Here is a 17796-nt window from a genome sequence, read left to right on the forward strand (position 1 = left end):
CAGGTGAGCGTCACAATCAGGACTGCATACGACCGAGGCACACAGGGCCAACACCCGGCATCATCGTGTGGGGAGCGATCTCCTACACTGGCCGTACACCTCTGGTGATCGTCGAGAGGACACTGAATAGTGCACAGTACATCCAAACCGTCATTGAACCCATCGTTCTACCATTCCTAGACCGGCAAGGGAACTTGCTGTTCCAACAGCACAATGCACGTCCGCATGTATCCCGTGCCACCCAACGTGCTCTAGAAGGTGTAAGTCAACTACCCTGGCCAGCAAGATCTCCGGATCTGTCCCCCATTGAGCATGTTTGGGACTGGATGAAACGTCGTCTCACGCGGCCTGCACGTCCAGCACGAACGCTGGTCCAACTGAGGCGCCAGGTGGAAATGGCTTGGCAAGCCGTTCCACAGGACTACATCCAGCATCTCTACGATCGTCTTCATGGGAGAATAGCAGCCTGCATTGCTGCGAAAGGTGGATATACACTGTACTAGTGCCGACATTGTGCATGCTCTGTTGCCTGTGTCTATGTGCCTGTGGTTCTGTCAGTGTGATCATGTGATGTATCTGACCCCAGGAATGTGTCAATAAAGTTTCCCCTTCCTGGGACAATGAATTCACGGTGTTCTTATTTCAATTTCCAGGAGTGTAGTATATGTCTACACACCTGATTATGACTTCTGTCTTTCTTTGTATATAGTTGCTTATTTCATTTGGTATCTGGTTTCCAGGTGTGTTGCAGCATTGGTTTTATAATATAAATTTAAATGCATTTGCTAATGTGAACACTTTCTGTCAACAGATCTATTAAACAATAATTTTATGATCCACATTCTTCGAAAGAGGAGCACTTCGAAAGGAAAGAACAATAAGAGCATCTCTACCGTGTCTGTCCTTTAGGGACTTGACCAAGTGAGATGGTGCAGTTGTTAGCACACTGAACTCGCATATGGAAGGAGAATGGTTCAATCCCGCATGTGGCCATCCTGATTTAGGTTTTCCATCATTTCCTTAAATCGCTCCAGGCAAATGCAGGGATGGTGCCTTTGAAAGAGCATGGCCGACTTCCTTCCCCGTTCTTCCTTAATCCGATGAGACCGATAAATTAAATGTCGTGTGACTAGGGCCTCCCGTCGGGTAGACAGTTCGCCGGGTGCAAGTCTTTAGATTTTACGGCACTTCAGCGACTTGCGCGTCGATGGGGATGAAATGATGATGATTAGGACAACATAACACCCAGTCTCTGAGCGGAGAAAATCTCCGACCCAGCCGGGAGTCGAACCCAAGCCCTTAGGATTGATATTTTGTCGCGCTGACCACTCACCTACCGGGGGCGGACATGAGACCGATGACCTTGCTGTTTGGTCTCTTCCCCCAACCAACCCAACGCAACCCTTTACTGACTTGATTGACAGAATATTTGAACTTCTAAATCGACTTTTTTTATATGTGAGCTGGATGCTGAATACTCGAAAGAGTTCATTAAATGTTTAATATTTGTCTTCCGCTGCCTTGTAAATCCAGAATGAAGAACTTATCTAAATTATGGAATAGAAATTGCACTTTTCCCATTGTTATGATTGTGGTACTGTACCTCTTGTCCACTTACATATCCATTATTAGCTTCGATTAATCCATATTCAACGTGGCTGAACGAATCACGCTTCCTTCAAGTAGGTTCGAGTCAGATGTTCGAAGGTCGCACGGTATACCATTTCCTTTCATGGGTGCCATTTACTAGCGGAAGCGATGGGCGGACGAGGTTGAACACGACATGGTTCATTTAATAATTCTCGTTTTATTTTTGCTTTAGATTGGTCTTTCATTACTTAGTTGTGATAAAGGCGCAATGCAACAGTGCTTAACTAAACCGGTCTATTAAAAATTAGCCACTGATTTGATTTATGGTTGTATACACGCCCTCCAATGCTTAGGCAACAATTAATTGATATTATCAGACGATTATATTCACTTCATTTATCTGTTACTATAAACCACTCATTAATGCTGATCGTAAGCACTCCTGGCTCACTGACGTATGAACTGGCGAAACGTATGGCTTTTCTGCTACAGCTGCATGTGGGAAATACCGACGCATACACGTAGAACTCGGATAATTCACTGAGAAGTTCAAGAAACGAAAACTTAATGTCATCTTGGTGATCTCTTATGTAATTTTTTTGTTATTATTTTGTGATTTATGCGCGGTTCACGGAAACCAGTGTACAAAAATGGTTCAATTGGCTCTGAGCGCTATGGGACTTAACTTCTGAGGTCATCAGTCCCCCAGAACTTAGAACTACTTAAACCTAACTAACCTAAGGACATCACACACATCCATGCCCGAAGCAGGATTCGAGCCTGTGACCGCAGCGGTTTCGCGGTTCCAGCTGTAGCGCCTACAACCGCTCGGCCACTCCGACCGGCAAACCAGTGTAATCCATGTACACTCGTAATTTCTCTCAAATACGCATTGTTACGAGTAGAGGAGCAATCTGTAATAACGAAGTTTGTCTCCAGAAATATCTTTAACACGCCTACGACTTTTTCTTTCTTTTTTTCCGACAAAATTTATACGTTTTCGTGACCTTCTCGGATCGCATAGGCTGAGAAATAGATCAGACTGCCAGTGCCTGCTTATTTGGTACATCTGTGGGAACTGACAAACTGATACATTCACGATTACGGTCACCACTGTATTAAAGGTGTCTGGAGATGATGTACTGTCAAGACAGCACACAGAGTTCATGCGGAAACGACGCCTACATACAGTGAAAAATCTACACTTTATAAAGACAGACTTTGTCACTTTTACTGCACATTTATTATCTTTTATAATTACAGTGCCAGAACTGTTGAACTACTTTTTATTGAGTAATATTAATGCATCAATCTTAATATCTATGTTAGTACTCACAAACAGTGTGACTAAACTGCGTTTATGTTCTATTACAAAACCACTAAAAATCACTGTTACTCTTAACTTAGCTGACATTATTTCAGACGGTCAAAACAGCATGAATTAGTCGCAGAAGGCTAAATATTCTCTTGTGTCGAAATTCCCATTTTAATGGGTCAAAAAATGTCAAATATTTGATCTTAATAGGATGGGAATGAAATAACATGTCCTCTTCCTGCAGCCTTCCTCAGTCGCCCCGCTCTCCTTTCCAGTAACTAGGTTTCAGTATTACAGTGCCATTGTTTCAGCATTAGAAAAAAAAATAGCAACTGGGAAGTGAAACTTACTGGTAGATTAAAACTGTGTGCCGGACCGATACTCGAACTCGGGACCTTTGCCTTTCGCGGGCACGTGTTCTATCAACGAAGCTACCCAAGCACGACTCACACCCCGTCCTCACAGCTTTACTTCTGCCAGTACCTCGTCTCCTACCTCCCAAACTCCAGAAGCTCTCCTGCAAACCTTGCAGAACTGGGAAGTGTTATACCAAATGCGTCCAAAAACTGGAATGCTTTCTTTGCCAGAACTGTAAATGACTATTGACCATTCTTCCGAATCGATGTTCATCAATTACGAAGATCTAACCTACCTCTTATTTTATTACAACGACATTACGATTCACAAAAATAATTGTTTGCATTACTGACGTTACAAGTTTCTTCTACGATTTTGTTCGCAGTACATTTCCCATCCTTGAAAACAAATAAAAGGAGACTGTCCGTAAACTTTGATGTTCAGACTTACTTATCTTGTGTGGGCTCTCCATTACTAATTACCCTTGTTTTTTGGCACGGTTTTGGATAGTAGGTAGAGCCCACGTGCGGAGGGGGGGCGGGGGAGGTAAAAGAAGCTACCACCTACCACATGTATTCAGTTTAGATCGACACACATTATGAAATGAAATTTCACGGGACGCTGAATTCTGAATTACTTGTTTGTTCGGTCAATTCACACATTTCCTTTCAGTAGCATCCAAATGACGCAAGGTCAAACTCACATAATACTAATTGTACACCCTAACCATAATAAAACTCACGTCAAAACTTTAAAAGGCTTTAAAATAAAAATATTATAATACGCTCAAATCCAGGGTGATTCAACTGCTCCTATTGCTGTTGTTTCATGCAACCCGCAATGCAGACGGCCTTCATAAACCACGAGCGAGAGTTTCATATTCTCTCGCTCGCTACACGCAACTGTTACTCCTACCGAAAAAACGAGCTGGACTTTTTTTGTGGGAAATGCAATGTGGATAAATTTTGTACTGGAATACATTACCACTATATGTTTTCGAGTTATTCAAGAAAAACACGCAAAAGTGTACACCTACATCACAGATCATACCTCATCAGCCAGGATTTTTAATACGTTATTCCCGACTCTCCCTCTTACCACTGTTCGAAAATATTCGGCTACGTGAGCTATTCCCGATATTCGGCCTTTTTTTTGTTCTCCGTTGACTGAGATATTACTCCACCTCCATAGCTGGCTACTTAATTAACATTACTAATTCAAACGTGCTCATGAGGGTAAAAAAACTTTTGTAAATGTTACGGTCAGACCAATAATGTTACCTATTTCATCCAGACTTAAATCCTACAAGTGCATTAGTTTCGTAGTCAGAAATCCTGACGAATACAACGATGAAATTGTTTATTTAATGCTGTTAAAATTCAAAAAAAATTAATTACAATTTACACAAACGCCAATTTTACAATTTGTAAGTGCTCCGCTATGACGGTGGCGTAATAAGGCCAGTCGACGAAGACCAAGAAAAGGCGAATGTGGGAAAATAATTCGTGTAGTCATCAATATTTGTACAGCTGCAGCAGGAAGTGTAATGAACAGTATACTACAAATCCTGACTGGTGTGAGATGTGTATCCCAGTACAAAATTTAATTACATTACATTTTCTACAAAAACGTCCTTTTCTTTTTTTCCTGTAGGACTCAAAGTTTGCCTATCGTGATTGCGGTTTATCGTGTCGCGACATTGCTGCTCACGTTGGTCGACATCCAATGACTGTTAGCAGAATATGGAATCGGTGGGTTCAGGAGGGTAATACGGAACGCCGTGCTGGATCCTAACGGCCTCGTATCACTACCAGTCGAGATGACAGGCATCTTATCTGCATATCTGTAACGGATCGTGCAGCCACGTCTCGATCCCTGAGTCAACAGATGGGGACGTTTGCAAGACAATAACCATCTGCACGAACAGTTCGACGACGTTTGCAGCAGCACGGACTATCAGCTCGGAGACCATGGCTGCGATTACCCTTGACGCTGCATCACAGACAGGAGCGCCTGCGATGGTGTACTCAACGACGAACCTGGGTGCACGAATGGCAAAACGTCATTTTTTCGGATGAATCCAGGTTCTGTTTACAGCATCATGATGGTAGCATCCGTGTTTGGCGACATCGCGGTGAACGCACATTGGAAGCGTGTATTCGTAATCGCCATACTGGCGTATCACCCGGCGTGATGGTATGGGGTGCCACTGGTTACATGTCTCTGTCACCTCTTGATCGCATTGACGGCACTTTGAACAGTGGGCGTTACATTTCAGATGTGTTACGACCCGTGGCTCTACCCTTCATTCGATCTCTGCGAAACCCTACATTTCAGCGGGATAATGCACGACCGCATGTTGCAGGTCCTGTACGGGCCTTTCTGGATCCAGAAAATGTTCGACTGCTGCCGTGGCCAGCACATTCTCCAGATCTCTCACCAATTGAAAACGACAGGTCAATGGCGGCCGAGCACCTGGTTGTGGTATCGTCTTGAACTGCATGGGCAGCTATACCTGCACACGCCATTCAAGCTCTGTCTGACTCAATGCCCAGGCGTATCAAGGCCGTTGTTCTGGGTACTGATTTCTCAGGATCTATGCACCAAAATTGGGTGCAAATGTAATCACATGTCAGTTCAGGTATAATATATTTGCCCAATGAATACCCATTTATCATCTGCATTTCTTCTTAGTGTAGACATTTTAATGGCCAGTAGTGTAATTTGATCTGCATTAATCAGTAATAATTATAATTAGAGAAATCACAATTGAATGTGAGATATTAATGAACCGTGTTTTGTGTATTAAAGTAGTTTATCGTGCTATTTTTTAAATAGTAACAGATAGAATTGGCCAGTTTCATTACGAGTAGCATCGGACAGTTTAGATCTCCAAATGTGAAACTATCATTTGAGATGAGTATTCTTGTTATTTTTCTCATAAAACCAAGTGCATCATTTTTTGTGGTACACCCTCATCGTACAGAAAACTACAGTTCCACGACGGAGGTAAACGCAGCCACGGCAAGGGCTGCAGCCACGAACGGCCACTGCTGCGAGCTGCTGCCGATCCACAAACAGCACAGCACTCGTACGGCGAACAGTTAATCAGTGCTACCGCCGGCAATTAAATCCGCTGACTGCAAGTTAAGCGGCTATTGGCACAACGGATCCGCATTTTGTTTAGCATTCAGTGGTCGGCGCGGTCCGGTGGAACCTGCTACATTATGTATCGCCTCTGGAAAGCTGGCTGTCCAAGTGCAACTCGGAAACTGCCGCCGGCACGCGGGCTCTACCACTGGGGACCACCACGCTGAAAAATCGTCAGCAACGTCACAGCCGGGCAAAAAAAAAAAGAGGGAAAAACCCCGCCCAGCGCCGCACCCCGGCAGATTTTGAGCCTGCCGTTGCCAATCGCTTGTATACTACGATCAAAGTGTAAAACATGTTTCACACACAGTAGCAGTGTGACTACTGGTTGCCCCTGAGGGGTACGTACGAGTACACGTATTGCTGCAAGGTTACGAGAACGTTCTCTAGTTACACTGGTCTCCATAAACAGGTGAAAAACTAGAAAACAAAAAAAAATGCTAAAGTAAAGACTAATCCATCGGATTAGTAAAATTAAAAGAATTTTTTACCGGCAATGAATTTATCTGAAAAAGCAGAGTACTTTTGACATGTGCCAGTTGGATATGTATGTCTACTGCGGAAGAAGTATCTTTGACAACGAAAGTAATTAGTTCAAGCAGAGGCAAACCACTTACATATCGGTTAATCCTGTGAGACAAACATCGTAGTATTTTTTTCCAATATTTATCCATAAGGCAAAATATTTGTCTCATTTTTCAGTGTTTCAGTATTTTTATGCCCACCGCAATCAAAAATAACACAGGAACATTCAAAATAAAACAGAAATTTTGGTACAACTTTGAAATATAGAAAAGTGTTGATCGCGCAAGTCTTCTTTAAGCATCGGGCGTTCAAAAATTTCATTATCAGACTGAAGCTGAGGATTAAAGTGTAAAAGGAAATTAACGATAGCAAATATGTGCATAATAACATAAGTACGCATCTTAATAATCCATTTACAGGCTCTTCAGTTTATATAGTACTTACATTTAAATTAAACTTTGGTAAAAAGCTCACGAAAGTGAGCACACAGCCTGAATGTAATACAGACCTCATCTCATACATGCATATTTAACAGTGCCGTTTTCTGTTCAAATACAACCAGTGTCAAACTGACTTGACGATCGAGCTATCTAACAAGTAAACGAAGGTCAGCACGTGGGGCTAGCATTAATCATAGGAATGAAGTTAAAGAGTAACAAACAACTTTACAATGCGATGAACTACATTTCTCAACAACGTGGATAACTTTATAAAGATACATTTATGCTGCTGTTACGGTTTTAGGCTCTAAGGTTTCAGATAGGTTATACAATGGTAAGACAGAGATTTAGGAACAGGTATTAAATTGTAAGACATTTCCAGGGGCAGATGAGGACTCTGACCACAATTTGTTGGTTATGAACGATAGATTAAAACAGAAGAAACTGCGAAAAAGTGGGAATTTAAGGAGATGGGACATGGATAAACTGACAGAACCAGTGGTTGTAGAGAGTTTCAGGGAGAGTATTAGGGAACGATTGACAAGAATGGGGGAAAGAAATACATTAGAAGAAGAATGGGTAGCATTTCAGAGATGAAATAGTGAAGGCAGCAGAGGATTAGGTAGGTAAAAAGACGAGAGCTAATAGAAATCCTTGGGTAACAGAAGAAATATTGAATTTTGTTGAGAAAATATAAAACTGCAGTAAATGAAGAAGGCAAAAGGAATACAAACGTCTCAGAAATGAGATCTACAGGAGGTGCAAAATAACTGAGCAGAGATGGCTAGAGGACAAATGTAAGGATGTACGGCGTAAATCACTAGGGGTAAGATAGTTTAAAAGAGACCTTTGGAGAAAAGAGAACCACTTCCATGAATATCAAGAGCGCAGATGTAAACCCAGTCCTAAGCAAAGAAGGGAAAGCAGAAAGGTGGAAGGAGTATATAGAGGGTCTATAAAAAGGCGATGTTCTTGAGGACAGTATTATGGATATGGCAGAGGATGTAGATGAAGAGGAACTGGGAGTTATGATATTGCGTGAAGAGTTTGACAGAGCACTGAAAGACCTAAGTCCAAACAAGGCCTCTGGACTAGACAACATTCCATTAGAACTACTGATAGCCTTCGGAGAGCCAGCCCTGAAAAAACTCTATCATCTGGTGAGCAAAATGTATACGACAGGCGAAATACCCTCAGACTTCAAGAAGAATATAATAATTCCAATCCCAAAGAAAGCAAGTGCTGACAGATGTGAAAATTACCGAACTATCAGTTTAATAAGTCACAAATGCAAAATACTAACGCAAATTCTTTACAGACGAATGGAAAAACTGGTAGATGCGGACCTCGGGGAGGATCAGTTTGGATTCCGTCGAAATGTTGGAACACGTAAGGCAATACTGACCTTACGACTTATCTTAGATGAAAGATTAAGAAAAGGCAAACCTACGTTTCTAGCATTTGTAGACTTAGAGAAAGCTTTTGACAATACTGACTGGAATACTCTCTTTCAAATTCTGAAAGTGGCAGGGGTAAAATACAGGGAGCGAAAGGCTATTTACAATTTGTACAGAAACCAGATAGCAGTTATAAGAGTTGAGGGGCACAAAAGGGAAGCAGTGATTGGGAAGGGAGTGAGACAGGGTTGTAGCCTACCTCGATGTTATTCAATCTGTATATTGAGTAAGCAGTAAAGGAAACAAAAGAAAAATTCGGAGTAGGAATTAAAATCCATGGAAAAGAAATAAAAACTTGGAGGTTCGCCGGTGGCATTGTATTTCTGTCAGTGACAGCAAAGAAGATGGAACAGCAGCTGAACGGAATGGACGGTGTCTTGAAGGAAGAATATAAGATGAACATCAACTAAAGCAAAACGAGGTTAATGCAATGTTGTCAAATTTGGGGAGGAAAATAACTGTTGATGGTCTAAGTAGAGAGGATATAAAATGTAGACTAGCAATTGCAAGGAAAGCGTTTCTGAAGAAGAGAAATTTGTTAACAGCGAGTATAGATTTAAGTCGTTTCTGAAAGTATTTGTATGGAGTGTAGCCATGTATGGAAGTGAATCATGGACGATAAATAGTTTGGACAAGAGAGAATAGAAGCTTTCTGAATGTGGTGCTACAGAAGAATACTGAAGATTGGATGGGTACATCACATAACTAATGAGGAGGTGTTGAATAGAATTGGGGAGAAGAGAAATTTGTGGCACAACTTGACTACAAGAAGGGATCGCTTGGTAGGACACATTCTGAGGCATCAAGGGATCACCAATTTAGTATTGGAGGGCAGCGTGGAGGGTAGAAATTGTAGAGGGAGACCAAGAGATGAATACACTAACCAGTTTTAGAAGGATGCAGGTTGTAGTAGGTACTGGGAGATGAAGAAGCTTGCACAGGATAGAGTAGCATGGAGAGCTGCATCAAACCAGTCTTCAGACTGGAGTCCACAACAACAACAACGGAGAAGAAACACGTATACTGACAGTAGGTTAATATAATAGTAAGTTAATGTGACAGAAAGGTAACATAAAAAAGAGATAAGAAAATCGTAATATTAGCTTGTATTTTATTTCAAAAATGTTGCCACTCAATTAGGCTCACCTAAATGATTCTCTTATGTCTTTAATCACATGTTCGACTACTGTAATATGACTACATTAGGCTTTTCTCATGTAATATTTTAGTTCATGGTGGATGTAAACTTTTGTTTCACAACTTATATTTTATTTCTTATCTACGTTGACATTATTTTTACATTACGCTGCAACAATTAATTGTTCTGTACATGTCTTCTGTTTTGATTATCGACTAACGACGGGCATTTCACGCTATACAAATTTTACCTTTTGTCAAAATATGAGTTTCCTTTCCATAAAATTGACATAAATGTATCTTTGTCAAGTTGTTCACCATGTTCTGTGCGTGTAGTTTACCGTAATGCATAGTTCTTTGCAAAGTTACTCTTTGACTTCATTTATATGGTCAATCCTAACACCACCTGCCGGTCTTCGTCTACTTGTTAGATAGCTTAATAGCCACAGTTAGTTCGGCACTGGTTCTCTTTGAAAAGACAACGGCACTGTTAAATATGGCTATAGAAGATGTATGTATGAGATGAGGACTATATAAAATTCAGTCAGTGTGGTCAGTTTCGTGAGATTTTTACCAAAATTTGATTGAAATGTAAGAACGATATTGACTGAAAATTCTGCATATGGATTACTAAGATGCATACTTATGTTATTATGTACATATTTGCTTTCGTTAATTTCCTTTTACACTTTAATCCACAGCTTCAATCTGATAATGAAATTTCTGAACGCCCGATGCTGAAAGAAGAGTTGTGCGATCAAGTCCTTTCTATATTTCAAAGTGGTACCAAAGTTTTCTTTTTATTTTAAATGTTCCTGTGTTATTTATGATTGTGGTGTGCATAAAAATGCTGAAACATTGAAAAAGCACAATATTTTTTCTTATTGATAAATGTTGGAAAAAATACTGTGACGTTTGTCTCACAGGATTAACCAATATGTAAGTGGTTAGCCTCTGCTTGAACTGATTTCTCTCGTTGTCGAAATACTTCTTTTTCAATAGACTTACATATCCAATTGGCAAATGTCAAAAATATTCTGCTTTCTCAGATAAATTCTTTGTCGGTAAATATGTTTCTTTTTAATTTTACTTACGCCTCATCCGATGGATTACTCTTTAATTTAGCTATTTCTATTTTTTTATTTTGTAGTTTTTCCTCTGTTTATGGAAACCAGTGTAATCGGTGGGCGTTGTCGTAGCCTTGCCGTAATACATGTACTCCTGCATACCCCACTGTGCCAAATCTGGATGGTCGACTGCCTCTACCACGAATCCTTTTATCCACCAAGTAATAGAAAACGAAAAGTGAGAGGGATAATCCATGTATGAAACAAAGAAACTCTCACCTTACAACAATGCATGTGCTTTTTAATATGATTGGTGTATTTTTTTCTCATCGCCTCTTACAACTTCCTTGCAGAATTTCCGTAAAATGTGTGGCGTGTTCATGATAAATACTGATCCAAGTTTCATCTTCTTGTCTTGACGCTATTGAAACTTACCTGATTCTTCTGCCGAGAGATCCTCACCACGCAAATCCTGAGTGACCCAGCACTGTAGTCTGATTAGCATTAAATCATGACCTGTTGGGTATCACAAGGACTAATGAACTACTGCACACTTACCCATTAGAACTCATTTCACACTCTTCAATAGTTATGAGAGGGAAAACATCCGTGATTGTCTCTTCATCCACACACCATTAGAAGGATAGCTTAATGTACGTCATGCGGGGAAGGGAGAAGGAGGGGAGGAGGGGGAGGAGACGTTACCGTGCGGCCTATTTTTTAGCGGGTACTCGTTTTTCTGTAGAACTAAGTCTGCCTTGCTGTGTGCATCGATGCAGAGAGACTCAAATCGCATTGTTTTTGGGCATGTAATATTGCTTTATTGCTTCCATTTTGTCACTGTACAGTATATTTAGATATTATTACTGAAACTTCTGGAGGCTACAGAGGGCATTTAGTAGGCAAAGCTGTTCTTACAGGAACATAGGTTCTGAAATATTCTCTTTCCACTTGACGCGAAAAACAAATATGGCACTGGATTTCTATTGTGTAGTTAGTACTGATGTTTAGGTCTTGGTTAAGTACAAACAATGCTATACTTTGCGACCACCTTATTCATTCCACAAATAGCATCCGCGCACTACGGGCCGACACACTTGCTCAACAATTCCTTTCGTCCAGTGAATTACTTTGTCCGCAGTCGTAAGACTTCCAGCGAGGTCTTCCTTTGTCTGTTCATCTGGTGCATCTGATCACCTTCATGGCTTTGATATCATTTAAAACTATTTTTATGTTGTGAATTTTCGGCGAGTGTGACTCACAATAAACTGTATTTTTGGAAATCAGATTTTACTTAAAAAGTAATGAGCACATTAAATTGTGTAACTAACTGCACTTAATGCACTCATTATTTTTAAGATTGCAGTTGGTAGTAATTAGCTGTGCTCTTGCGTTGTTAGGGGCATTTTCCATTTACTGTTTTGTTAAATACTGTGTTAATGTTGTATTAATTACTTAATTTGTCGGTTGAATTGGTACCTTCATTTTTATCGCCCATGTCGAATGGCACTGTTACCTTCCAGCGTTCATAGAACGAAATTCAAATCCTAATTACCTTTTACATATTCAAATTTTCAGTAAATATTTAGTGTCAAAGCAATCACGAATTGACAAGAATTAATATCCAGTAATCGGCTGAAGACATGAGAAAAATACGTATAGCTTCATGTCCATTATTCTTTACCCCCAAAATTTTGTTTTTAACAGTAGGTACAGCGGCAATACAAAATATCGATGGATGGTATGAGTTGCATATATTAAACGCCAAGGTAGAGAGCAAGGCTACATACTAGACGTACAGTTATATAGTTACTTTTTCTTTGTTTCTTAAAATCAAGTGTGGCAAATTCAAGGGTGGTATTTCAAGTCCCACCCTCTTCCAATTCAAGTCAGTTGTTAAATCACAGTTTTCTTTCCTTCCTATCCTTCCAATTACGGCCTCTTAGTGAGTTCATCTGATGCTACATTGTGTATGAATGCGGAATATATTCCCAGTGCATTGCACTTGACTGTTCTAATTAACACTTGAATGCAGAGAGATGAGCAGTCATACGAAATTTCACTTCTGCTTCACTTATTGTAGTTCTCACAGCGTACTCCGTTGAGAGTCTTAAGTTAGGATTAAAATAAAGTCAAAGCTTATCTCTTTGTCTTCGGCAGACCTTCAGCAATTCCATGGAAATCATGTAACTTGCAAGAATTAAAAGAACGTTGTGAAACAGTTTTCAGTGCCCTGCTGTCGAAACAGTAATTTTTTTTAATCATTCAGCTTCTGAGGAGATGATCAAAATAATTTCGTGCGTTTCAGTAAATATTAAAAATCAGTTACAATAATCTAATTTTCTGAAAGCAGAGATGCCAATTATTATATCTGATTTCAATATTTTTGATAATCCCAAAACAATCTCAACACAGCAGTGCGCTCACACAGTGGTCAATTTAGAGCCAAGCACGGAAGCGCTCTGCCCAGTCCGTGATCTCAACTGAAGCAATCAACATCATCGAGTAGGACTAAAAGTTTTTTCTAATCTAAGATGAAAATGTACTTTCGTAAATTTTGAACACTGCACTTAAAGTGAACAGTTTGTTAATTAGTGTACCAAGTGGAAAGGGACTGGATCAAGTTAAATAAATCATTCATATAATAAAGCGAACTAATATTTCATCAGTTGTTCTTCAGATGAGCCATCAGACAGGGTAATAAAAGTACCCGCAATTATGGCCATCCTGTAGTTTGTCTGGTCATAACAAAGTACACTAAAATATTTTCGTAGAATAGGTGAATATCTGACAATTCCTTGGTAAAGACTATGGTTAAACTGAATGGATATAACGTAATTTGAAATTTCAATGTACCTTTTCTATAAAAAATGGTTCAAATGGCTCTAAGCACTACGGGACTTAACATCTGAGGTCATCAGTCCTCTAGAATTAGAACTACTTAAACCTAACTAACTTAAGGACATCATACACATCCATGCCCAAGGCAGGATTCGAACCTGTGACCGTAGCAACAGCGCGGTTTCAGACTGAAGGGCCTAGAACCGGTAGGCCACAGCGGCCGGCTACCATTTCTATAACGAATGTTCTTAGATCACACAAAAAATTCAGTTTCTTTGATAAATTCACCTTTTCAGAGCAAATCTGCCAAATATGCTAAAACATACATTATTACACTTTCTAATGAATAAACCACAATTTCATTAGGTCGTCATAAGACTGAAAATGTAGTTGTTGATTAAATATGACGAGTTGTTAATTAAATACGACGACGTGCTAAGAACAGCAATGCTCCAAGTTTTTTATGTAAAAACTCCTAAACCTTTCTAAACAAAAGTAACGTTATTAACGGTCTGCATCTTTCTTCTTCATGTCTACATACTTTTTTTTATTTCTCAGTATAGTCATCCTGACAGCAAAAACACTACTCCCAACGAGAGACCAGTTCGTTGATCCCGTCATTTTAGAATGTTTGACTTTGTTGACTAAGACACAACATCGCCTCTGCTTGCAATACTTCATCACTATCAAAGTGGAGTTATCTAAGATGTTCTTTAGATTTTGGAAACAGATGAATCGGATGGGGCCAACACGGTACTGTATGAAGGATTATCGATGACTGTGAACCTAGGTGATGGATTTTTGCATATGTCGCAACGCTTGTGTGTGGTTTGACAATGTCATGTTGAACGAGAGGCTACTCCATGTGTGTATAAACTCTTCGTGGTTTCAATTTTCTGAGGGTCTCTCATGCACCGACAGAAATACGTTACACACCGCCCTGTTGACGCTCCAATTTGGAGCCCTCTACCAGCAGATGGTTGAAACTTGCGTCAGATCGTCGACTTAGTAATATGCGGAAATATTTGGAGGCATTACTTTTCAGCACGCCCTTGTAAAGAAGTAACTATTTATGAAAACACATTTATATTTCAAAGAAGAAATATGTGGCTGCACTAGTTAATTAAGTTCCGAATACTACATCTACATCGTTTGAGAGCACAGATCAGCAAAAAACGTGTAATCAATGGCACCTCATACCATCACGCCGGGTAATTAACGCCAATATGGCGATGACGAATACACGCTTCCAGTCTGCTTTCGCCAAACATGGATGCGAGCATTATTATGCTGTAAACAGAACCTGTATTCATCCGAATAAATGACGTTTTGCCATTCGTGCACCCAGGTTCGTCGTTGAATACACCATCGCAGGCGCTCCTGTCTGTGATGCAGCGTCAAGGGCAACCGCAGCAATAGTCTCCGAGCTGATAGTCCATGCTGATGCAAAACGTCGTCGAACTGTTCGTGCAGATGTTTATTGTCTTGCAACCGTCCCCATCTGTTGACTCAGGGATCGAGACGTGGCTGCACGATCCGTTACAGCCATGCGGATAAGATGCCTGTCATTTCGACTGCTAGTGATACGAGGCCGTTGGGGTCCAGCACGGCGTCCCTATTACCCTCCTGAACCCCCGATTCCATATTCTGCTAACAGTCATTGGATCTCGATCAACGCGAGCAGCAATGTCGCGATACGATACACTGCAATCGCGATAGGCTACAATCCGACCTTTATCAAAGTCGGAAACGCGATGCATCACAACGACGTTTCACCAGATAACGCCGGTCAATTGCTGTTTGTGTATGAGAAATCGGTTGGAAACTTTCCTAATGACAGTACGTTGTAGGTGTCGCCACCGGTGCCAACCTTGTGTGAATGCTCTGAAAAGCTAATCATTTGAATATCACAGCATCTTATTCCTGTCGGTTAAATTCCACGTCTGTAGCACGCCATCTTCGTGGTGTAGCAATTTTAATGACCAGTAGTGTAGGATAATATGCGTTTGCGGATGAAACAGTTGTTAAAAAAATACTTAGTTTTGGATTATCTGTCGATGCTGTAAACTTCGAATCGATTGCACCCCATGATCTTTTAAGTGTGGTTTGGCATGTGTGTCGTCAGGTGTGTGGGCTACTAACACAGTTGTCCTCGGTGTCTGACCATAATTGTGTTCCACCTGTGTCGTCTATAGTGCGGCGTTCTTATGTGTTAGGGTGTGTTCCGTGTCTTCTAGACGACACAGTAGGAAGCTCCAGCCAAAGGCAGAACAAGTACCACGGAGAAGACGTACTTGTTCGTGTTAAGTACACAGTGAATGTGCACAAGGAACAGTATGCCCCACGTGCTTGACGCCATTTGGAAGTAGTGCTGCCAGCCAGTACCGGAGGACGTACAGCGTTTCCAAAGCTGCGACCCTTATTTGCTTGGTGCGCTACTGAAACTTTACGCACATTTTTATACCATCGCACTTAACTCAGATGCAGCAGCTCTGTGAATTCTTCTATCCCCCGCCTCACTGCTGCAAACTCACCTCACAACAAAGACAGGGGCGTTGGTGGGGAGGGGGCGGGAGAAGACAGAGAAAGAGCTCACGTCTAAGATGGCTCCCATCCTACATTGGAAAACTAACGGGTTTAGAATATATGTCAGGGGACTACGACTATTATCTCAAGAAAGAACAAAGTGTATCTGTCTACACAAAAGAGACGACCTTAGGGGAAACAGAGCTAAAAGAGGAGTATCACTTTTAGTAAACAATGTATACAACTCCCCATCTCTTGCCCCAATCACCAGCTTACAAGAAGTAGCTATATAAGTGAAGGGGCGCCATAGGTTGACAATACGTTCCATCTGCTCTTCTAGATGAAGAGGCTCTCAGTACATTCATTACTCAGCTTTCCCAATCTTATTCCTTTGTGGAGACTTCACAGAACACATTGTGCTTTTGGAATTCTGTATCCATCTGCCCCACTTCTAAATACACTCCTGGAAATTGAAATATAAACACCGTGAATTCATTGTCCCAGGAAGGAGAAACTTTATTGACACATTCCTGGGGTCAGATACATCACATGATCACACTGACAGAACCACAGGCACATAGACACAGGCAACAGAGCATGCACAATGTCGACACTAGTACAGTGCACATCCACCTTTCGCAGCAATGCAGGCTGCTATTCTCCCATGGAGACGATCGTAGAGATGCTGTATGTAGTCCTGTGGAACGGCTTGCCATGCCATTTCCACCTGGCGCCTCAGTTGGACCAGCGTTCGTGCTGGACGAGCAGACCGCTTGAGACGACGCTTCATCCAGTCCCAAACATGCTCAATGGGGGACAGATCCGGAGATCTTGCTGGCCAGGGTAGTTGCCTTACACCTTGTAGAGCACGTTGGGTGGCACGAGATACCTGCGGACGTGCATTGTCCTGTTGGAACAGCAAGTTCCCTTGCCGGTCTAGGAATGGTAGAACGATGGGTTCGATGACGGTTTGGATGTACCGTGCACTATTGAGTGTCCCCTCGACGATCACCAGAGGTGTACGGCCAGTGTAGGAGTTCGCTCCCCATACCATGATGCCGGGTGTTGGCCCTGTGTGCCTCGGTCCTATGCAGTCCTGATTGTGGCGCTCACCTGCACGGCGCCAAACACACATACGACCATCATTGACACCAAGGCAGAAGCGACTCTCATCGCTGAAGACAACACGTCTCCATTCGTCCCTCCATTCACGCCTGTCGTGACACCACTTGAGGCGGGCTGCACGATGTTGGGGCGTGAGCGGAAGACGGCCTAACGGTGTGCGGGACTGTAGCCCAGCTTCATGGAGACGGTTGCGAATGGTCCTCGCTGATACCCCAGGAGCAACAGTGTCCCTAATTTGCTGGGAAGAGGCGGTGCGGTCCCCTACG

Source organism: Schistocerca gregaria, chromosome 4 (assembly GCF_023897955.1).
Source record: "Schistocerca gregaria isolate iqSchGreg1 chromosome 4, iqSchGreg1.2, whole genome shotgun sequence".
Classification (NCBI taxonomy): domain Eukaryota; kingdom Metazoa; phylum Arthropoda; class Insecta; order Orthoptera; family Acrididae; genus Schistocerca; species Schistocerca gregaria.